Genomic DNA, 6,621 nt, shown 5'->3' with positions numbered 1-6,621 from the left:
GAAAGAATGATCGACTCCTAACCTTTCCTCTTCTTTTAAGCATATTTTGTGCAGTTCAACTAAAATAAAATGCCATCACCGCCTTGACAATTCAGTGACACTGTACAAAAGGAAATGACTTAACATTACATCATAATGTCAGGTATGTAGTCGATAGGCATTAGAGACAAATATACAGACCTCCTCAGATAACATAATGAACATTAATTTTAACAAAGGTGTGACTAGCTTTACCGGGATAATTTGAGTGAACTCTACTCCCTCTGTTCCTTAATATAAGACATTTTCATGATTCAACTTAAAGTACCCAAACGTCTAGTATTTATAAAAATAGGTAGTAGTTTTATTGAGCACATATCTGGGGAAAGCTTTCCACACTTTATTTATGTCCATACGCTAATGCAACACCATTCGAATACTACAAATATACACTAATCCAGTGCCTAGTGCAATAGTAGAGTAGTTAGTTTATTACAGGGTACAGTACAATGGTTTTACTGAACATCAATAAACTCTAGCACTAGAAGATTTCTATAAGAATTAACAATACAAAATGTAAAGGTAACAAGTTTCAGCATTGGTATACTAGTTGTGCATGAGCATTTAACCAAATACAAAAGTCTAAAGGTAACTAGCATTATTAACTAATGACAGTATAAAAAAATTGCAAACCATGTACCTCCAAGGTAAATATCATTTCGAACTCGTGGGGACCTAAAAAATTGCTATCCCAATCTTGATAATCGATCAAACATAAAAACTTGATCGAACGAATCAAGAGAACAGACGGAGGAGGAGGTGCCCACTCTTGACCTTTCCTCTTGTCTTCATAATTTTTTCTGCAGTTTAACCAAAATAAAATGACATCAGCGCCTTGGCATTTTGGTGACACTATACAAAAAATTTAACTTATCTCATGAAAGTGAGGTACGTAATCTGTAAGCATTAACAGTGCAAAAATCTGAAGGTAGTAACAAGTTTCATCGTTGGTATACTGGCTGTGCAACAGCATTAGAATGCCTTAGCTGAAAAATCTTTAATACATCCATAATCAACAACTAACCCTGAAATAATCCAGTGACAGTAAATGGCATTTCTTAAATTTATCGGTGGCATTAGACTGAGAGCGGCATTAGTTAAATGTTGCATCACTTTAGCAGTAGCATTGCTTGACTTGACTGCTGGTGTTATACTAACAGCAAAAAAGTGGCAATAAGAGCATGGGAGGCCCATTCAGACAGTGGGCGCACCAGTACGATGTACCTCCACGGACGCAGAGTGGTGAGGGAGGTATGGTTGCCCAGAGCAACAAATATTCAGGCAGCATATGTGGATTACGTCCCATTTTTGTTCTCTTTAGCCACCTTTTTCCTATGTGAGGACAACAAACCGATCGACCTGGTCATTCTCTATTGCGTTGTCATGCCTTTCTACCCTTCTTCATCCAAGAGACACGAGACTCATTCCTTAGCTACTGATTTTCCCCTTTTCAACCTAGATGCGGGTTCGATGCCTACTCTCTTGGACAGTACAGTCTCCCTTCCTTTCCTTATTCAACTCAGACATGGATTAGTCTGCATGAAGTAGGGTTTCCTTTAATAGTGCAAATTATGGTTTTCGTCTACATGGCTAGCAGAGCATAGGATAGCAAATTGGGAAGATGGTGGAGTGGAAAAAGATCCACATGCAACTACGTGGCAGATGGGGCAATAGAGCAAAGGTATGATTCGAAAAGAGGTAGCATACCTAAGGGTCGGCGGGAAGTGGCTTCGCTTGTGGTCGTCGTCCTCCGCACACACTACGGCAGCGAGCTTGGGGATGGAGGCCATCCCGCGCGGGCGCTAGGTCTGAGAGGACGGCCTTGTCGTCAGTGCGTGACCTCGCTCGCCGACGACGAGTACGTCAACGTTGCACGTCCTTTTCTTCCTCGGAGGATCTGTGACCACCGGTGAGGAGGGAGAGAGAGGCCGTCTTTTTTAGATCTGGAGAGAGGGTGATAGTGTGAGAAGCAAGTGGGAAGCCCTTAGCAAGAAAGCGCTGAAGCTCCAGCCTATATATCTTTTTATACTACTAGTACTAGAGGTGGAGTAGTGGTAGAGTAGTTTATATTTTCTCTGCGTACAATACCAGTTAGACGTGCTTCAAAACTGAACGGCACGCCATTAAAAAAAATAAAGGTCGATGACTAATGCGGCACCTCGGGCCAACGCGGCCAGATCGCATTTTGCACGAGAAATTACACACAATGTTTCATTGACATGTGGTCCCATTCCAACATATCACTGAGACGACGGCGAGTCCTTTTCTACTAGTATTTCTGAACAGACGTGTAGGTCGGGGCGCCTCTTCGTGAACCGTGGCAAACTGGCAACCGTCCACCGACTCTTCACCTTTCCCTCTCGATTTGGAACTGCTGTCGCACACTCTTCCTCTCCCTCATCCATTTGCCTTTAGCCCTTCACCCTTCCTTCTACCATTGTTCGATCGTCTTCTCCATGGAGGGAACAGGCCGGAAATGACCCCGTTATTCTTGGCCCGATCTGAAAGATGACGTGGTGGAGGAACTCATTGATCAGTGCGACGTCATCACCTCGGCTAGCATGGCAGGTTCGTTCAAGACCATTCTCGACTCAACTAATAACATCATTACAAGGAACCCAAGAGTCAAGGAGCAGTTTGATCTCCCCTATCTTATTTGTCGTGACCCTGATGACTGACGCGGGGACGATGGAGGCCTCGCCTTGTGCAAGTTGATGCCGCTTGATAATGATATGTATGATGTTAAATGCCATCGCTTGAGGGTAAGGCTTGGGCAGGCGCAAATGGAGATTGTGTTGTTTACATTGGGTCCAACTGCGAGTGGGAACTTGTGAATGTGTACACTCGTGACCGGGTTCCACTTCCAAAAATCTCAGCAGACTGCCCAGAGGTTGAGCACACCGTTAATGTATGCACGTTCAAATACGGTCGTGGTGACTATCTTCTACGGAAGATAGCAATTTGTCGAGTTCCCAACCGCTCTTGGAATTACAAAAACTGTGAAGTTGTTGCTATCTTCGACAAGCTTGTTGGCGTCCTTCGTGGTTCGTGATGATGTTACTACTAAGGAAGCAGGTGTAGTCTCCCCTGGTCGCACTCTCCAGACCTATTCCAACACCCGTTGCATGGTATTCAGGATGGATACTAGTGTGCTAGCGCCAACACCTTCTCCCTGGTACAGAATTGATAGTCTTGGAGAAAACTCGCTCTTCCTTGGACAAAACTATCCAATGATGGTGAAAGGCGATCCAACTGCTGTTGACACAATGTTACTACCATTTATGAGAAGCAACTGTGTCTATACCTCGGACATTTGGGTGGTTCCCTACCCTGGTACTGATATAGTAGGCCGCTTCAGCCTGGATGATCAGTCATGCGTTGGTCTCGAGATTAACAATGGATGGCCCGTCCCAGAGAATCACTTGTGGTTCAAAGCAAGCGTTTCCAACGCCGAGGATTGGTTGAGTTGAAGTTCATTTCATTGCTTGTTATTTGTTGTGTGATGAAAACTTTAGTATTTATAATGTATCCACGTTGTCGATGTGGGTTGATGACCTGTTGTATGTAATAAAATGATATGCATGTGATAAACTTACTAAATTTATGAATGGCTTTCGAGTCACTTCTCTGAGTGAGTGGTGCGACGAGGCAAAAAAAAAATCTGAATACATAATTGTACGTGCATTGCAACAGGTTATCGGATGAGGCCAATCAACAATAGTAGTACACTATTTGTACTAGCTTCACATGCTTCGCACGTCGGGCGGGTGTTTCTACTGTAGCCATATGTTAATGTGTTCGCTGTACGTAACCAGCACCTCGAATCCTTGATACTACTAGTAGGAGTACTATATAAGTAGTAGGAGTAGTAGGGTGGCATGGGCCAGAACAAGCAATCACGTCCAGGAGTACAGCACACGCCACCACCACGACATCCATCTGACACCATATTTCTTGGAGTCTGTGCTAGAGCAATCTCTTCAACCTCGTCGTTTCTCTAACTTCAGCCATTGCGCGGTGGGCGAGGTGGGGGTTTGCCGATAGTCAGTTTCCTCAACTGCGGTCCCACTTGTAAGGCCAACTCCAACGCACGACCCCAAATGGACCTCCGTTTTGCACGAACTCCAACGATAATTTTGACTAGAAAAGCAAGACCAAAGAAAACAAGAACCAAAATGTAACGCCCCGGATTCGATGCGCCAGGTGTCTCCCAGTTATTCGTCTTTGTTGCCATGTCATTTGTTTGCGTGTTGCATTTTGCCATGTCATCCTATGCATCTCATTTTGCATACGTGTTCGTCTCATGCATCCGAGCATTTTCCCCGTTGTCCATTTTGCAATCCGGCACTCCTATGTCACCCAACGCCCCCTTTTGCCTCTTTTCATGTGCGAGTGTTAAACATTCTCGGAATGGACCGAGTCTTGCCAAGTGGCCTTGGTATACCACCGGTAGACCGCCTGTCAAGTTTCGTGCCATTTGGAGGTCGTTTGATACTCCAACGGTTAACCGAGGGACCGAAAATGCCTCGTGTGTGTTGCAGCCCAACACCCTTCCAAAGTGGCCCAAAACCCATCCTAACCCCCTCCATGCTCTTCGCCGTTCGATCACGACCGTGTGGGAGAAAACCGCTCTCCATTTGGAGTCTCCTAGCTCCCTCTACCTATAAATATGTGCCTCCCCTGTCCAAATCGCGGATGAACCCTAGCGTCTTCCTCCTCCGCGCCATCGGACATTTTCCCCGCCGCCGGATATGTCCACCTCCACCTCTGCAGCCCACTAGGTGAGCGCCCCGCCAGCCCTATCCCTCGCCCGGGCGACATTTAGTCATACCGCGCTCGCCCGTTTTTTCTTCAGAAATGACTAAGTCCTTATTCCCCTGATAATTTCATGCCCTATTCATCACATCATAACTCCATGCATACTGCTCCGTTTCGTGCGTGTAATATGTCAAAATGTTTGTTGAGAGATGCTCTACATTTCATTCCATTGTGCCATGCTTGTTTGAGTCCATCTTGATGCTCGAAGCATCGTTGCAAGAGTGCTATATGATGTTAACTATTGTCGGTTAACAGAACTTGATGATTTGTCATTTTTGTTGCATTTCGTGTGTGCATCTTATGAGCATAATCTCTACATGTGTTTTGAACTACATCATGCCATCTATACACAGGTGTAATCCATGTATTTGTGTTAGTATTGTACTGAGTGCATCAAGCTTGTTAGGGTACTTGTTGTTGCTGTTTTGCTAGGCTGATTCTGTTATATTTTGTTGCTATGTAAACCTACTGCTACAAGTCATTCTATGCATAATCTGGAGATGATCACTAAGGATGTTTTGTTCTACATGTCATGCTCTATCCATAAATGCCCCTGGTTACATTTATAGCCTACTTTAGCTTGTTGTAATCTTGATCTCAAATTGCTAAATATTGTTGCTGTCAGCCTGTTAACATTAAGTTCAGTTTTGCCATGTTTGAATTTGTCATATCATTTGCCATGTTTACATGGGTGCCATCATATCTTCTGTTCCTTTTTCGCTCATGGTCAGCAAAGGACTTTTGTTCTATGCATTTAGTAGTAGCATGTCATGTCTTTTTTTGCCATGATGTGTTCCTGTAGTATGTTGTTTCATAGCTCTAAACATTGCAACCTGATGTTATTTCTGCCAAGTCTGAAACTGCTAATATATGCAATCTTGCCATGTGTTTTGGAGCATGTTCTACTGATTTCTGGAGATAGCTCAGTGTTCATGTTTTGTCGTGCTTTACCTGTACATAATGTCCATGCCTTTTATTCTTATGTTGAGGTATTGTAGCATATTGTTTTGATGCTTGCAATATGCCTAGTTGCTGTTTTGGACAGCTTGTCCTTTAAACTTGTATAGAGTGTATGTGTTGAACCATTGCTTCGTTATGAGTGTGCTCTATATGAAACTTGCTTAGAATTGCAAATAGTTTCATATTATCTTGTTGCATACCTGTTTTGAGGTGTTTGCTTGATGTTTGTATGATTTTTGCATCAATGCCAGGTTTAACTTGTTTTGCTCATATCTTCTAGGCCGTAGCTCCAAATCTAATGAACTTTATATGTAACTTGACTAGAATTTCATGTAGATCATCTTGGTGCATCTTAACTTGCTGTTTAACAACTTTAACATAAGGTTTATCCAGATCTGGACCAACTTCGAAATTTGCACATGAGGACTTACCGGAATTGTTATATGTTGTTTCCGGGCTCATTTAAACTTGCTTTGAGGTGTTGGTCTTGTTTCCATCATCTCTTGCCATGAGCAGCTTCATGTAGTCTTGTCTTGCATCATACTTGGTTGAGCATCATGTCTTGTATATGTGTGGTGTGTTTACCATGTTGTGTGCTTCTCTCGATAGTTCCCGTTTCGTTGCGGTCATGAGGATTCGTTCGTCTACGCTTGGTTCGGCCTCATCCGTTCGTCTTCTTCATGGACTCGTTCTTCTTCCTTGCGGGATTTCGGGCAAGATGACCGTCACGTTGGATCTCATTACTATCATTGCTATACTAGTTGATTCGTTCTATCGCTATGCTGCGCTACCTATCACTTGCTC

The sequence above is a fragment of the Triticum dicoccoides genome, chromosome 7B (genome assembly GCF_002162155.2).
Source record: "Triticum dicoccoides isolate Atlit2015 ecotype Zavitan chromosome 7B, WEW_v2.0, whole genome shotgun sequence".
Classification (NCBI taxonomy): Eukaryota; Viridiplantae; Streptophyta; class Magnoliopsida; order Poales; family Poaceae; genus Triticum; species Triticum dicoccoides.
Note: the sequence above shows the minus strand (reverse complement) of the source record.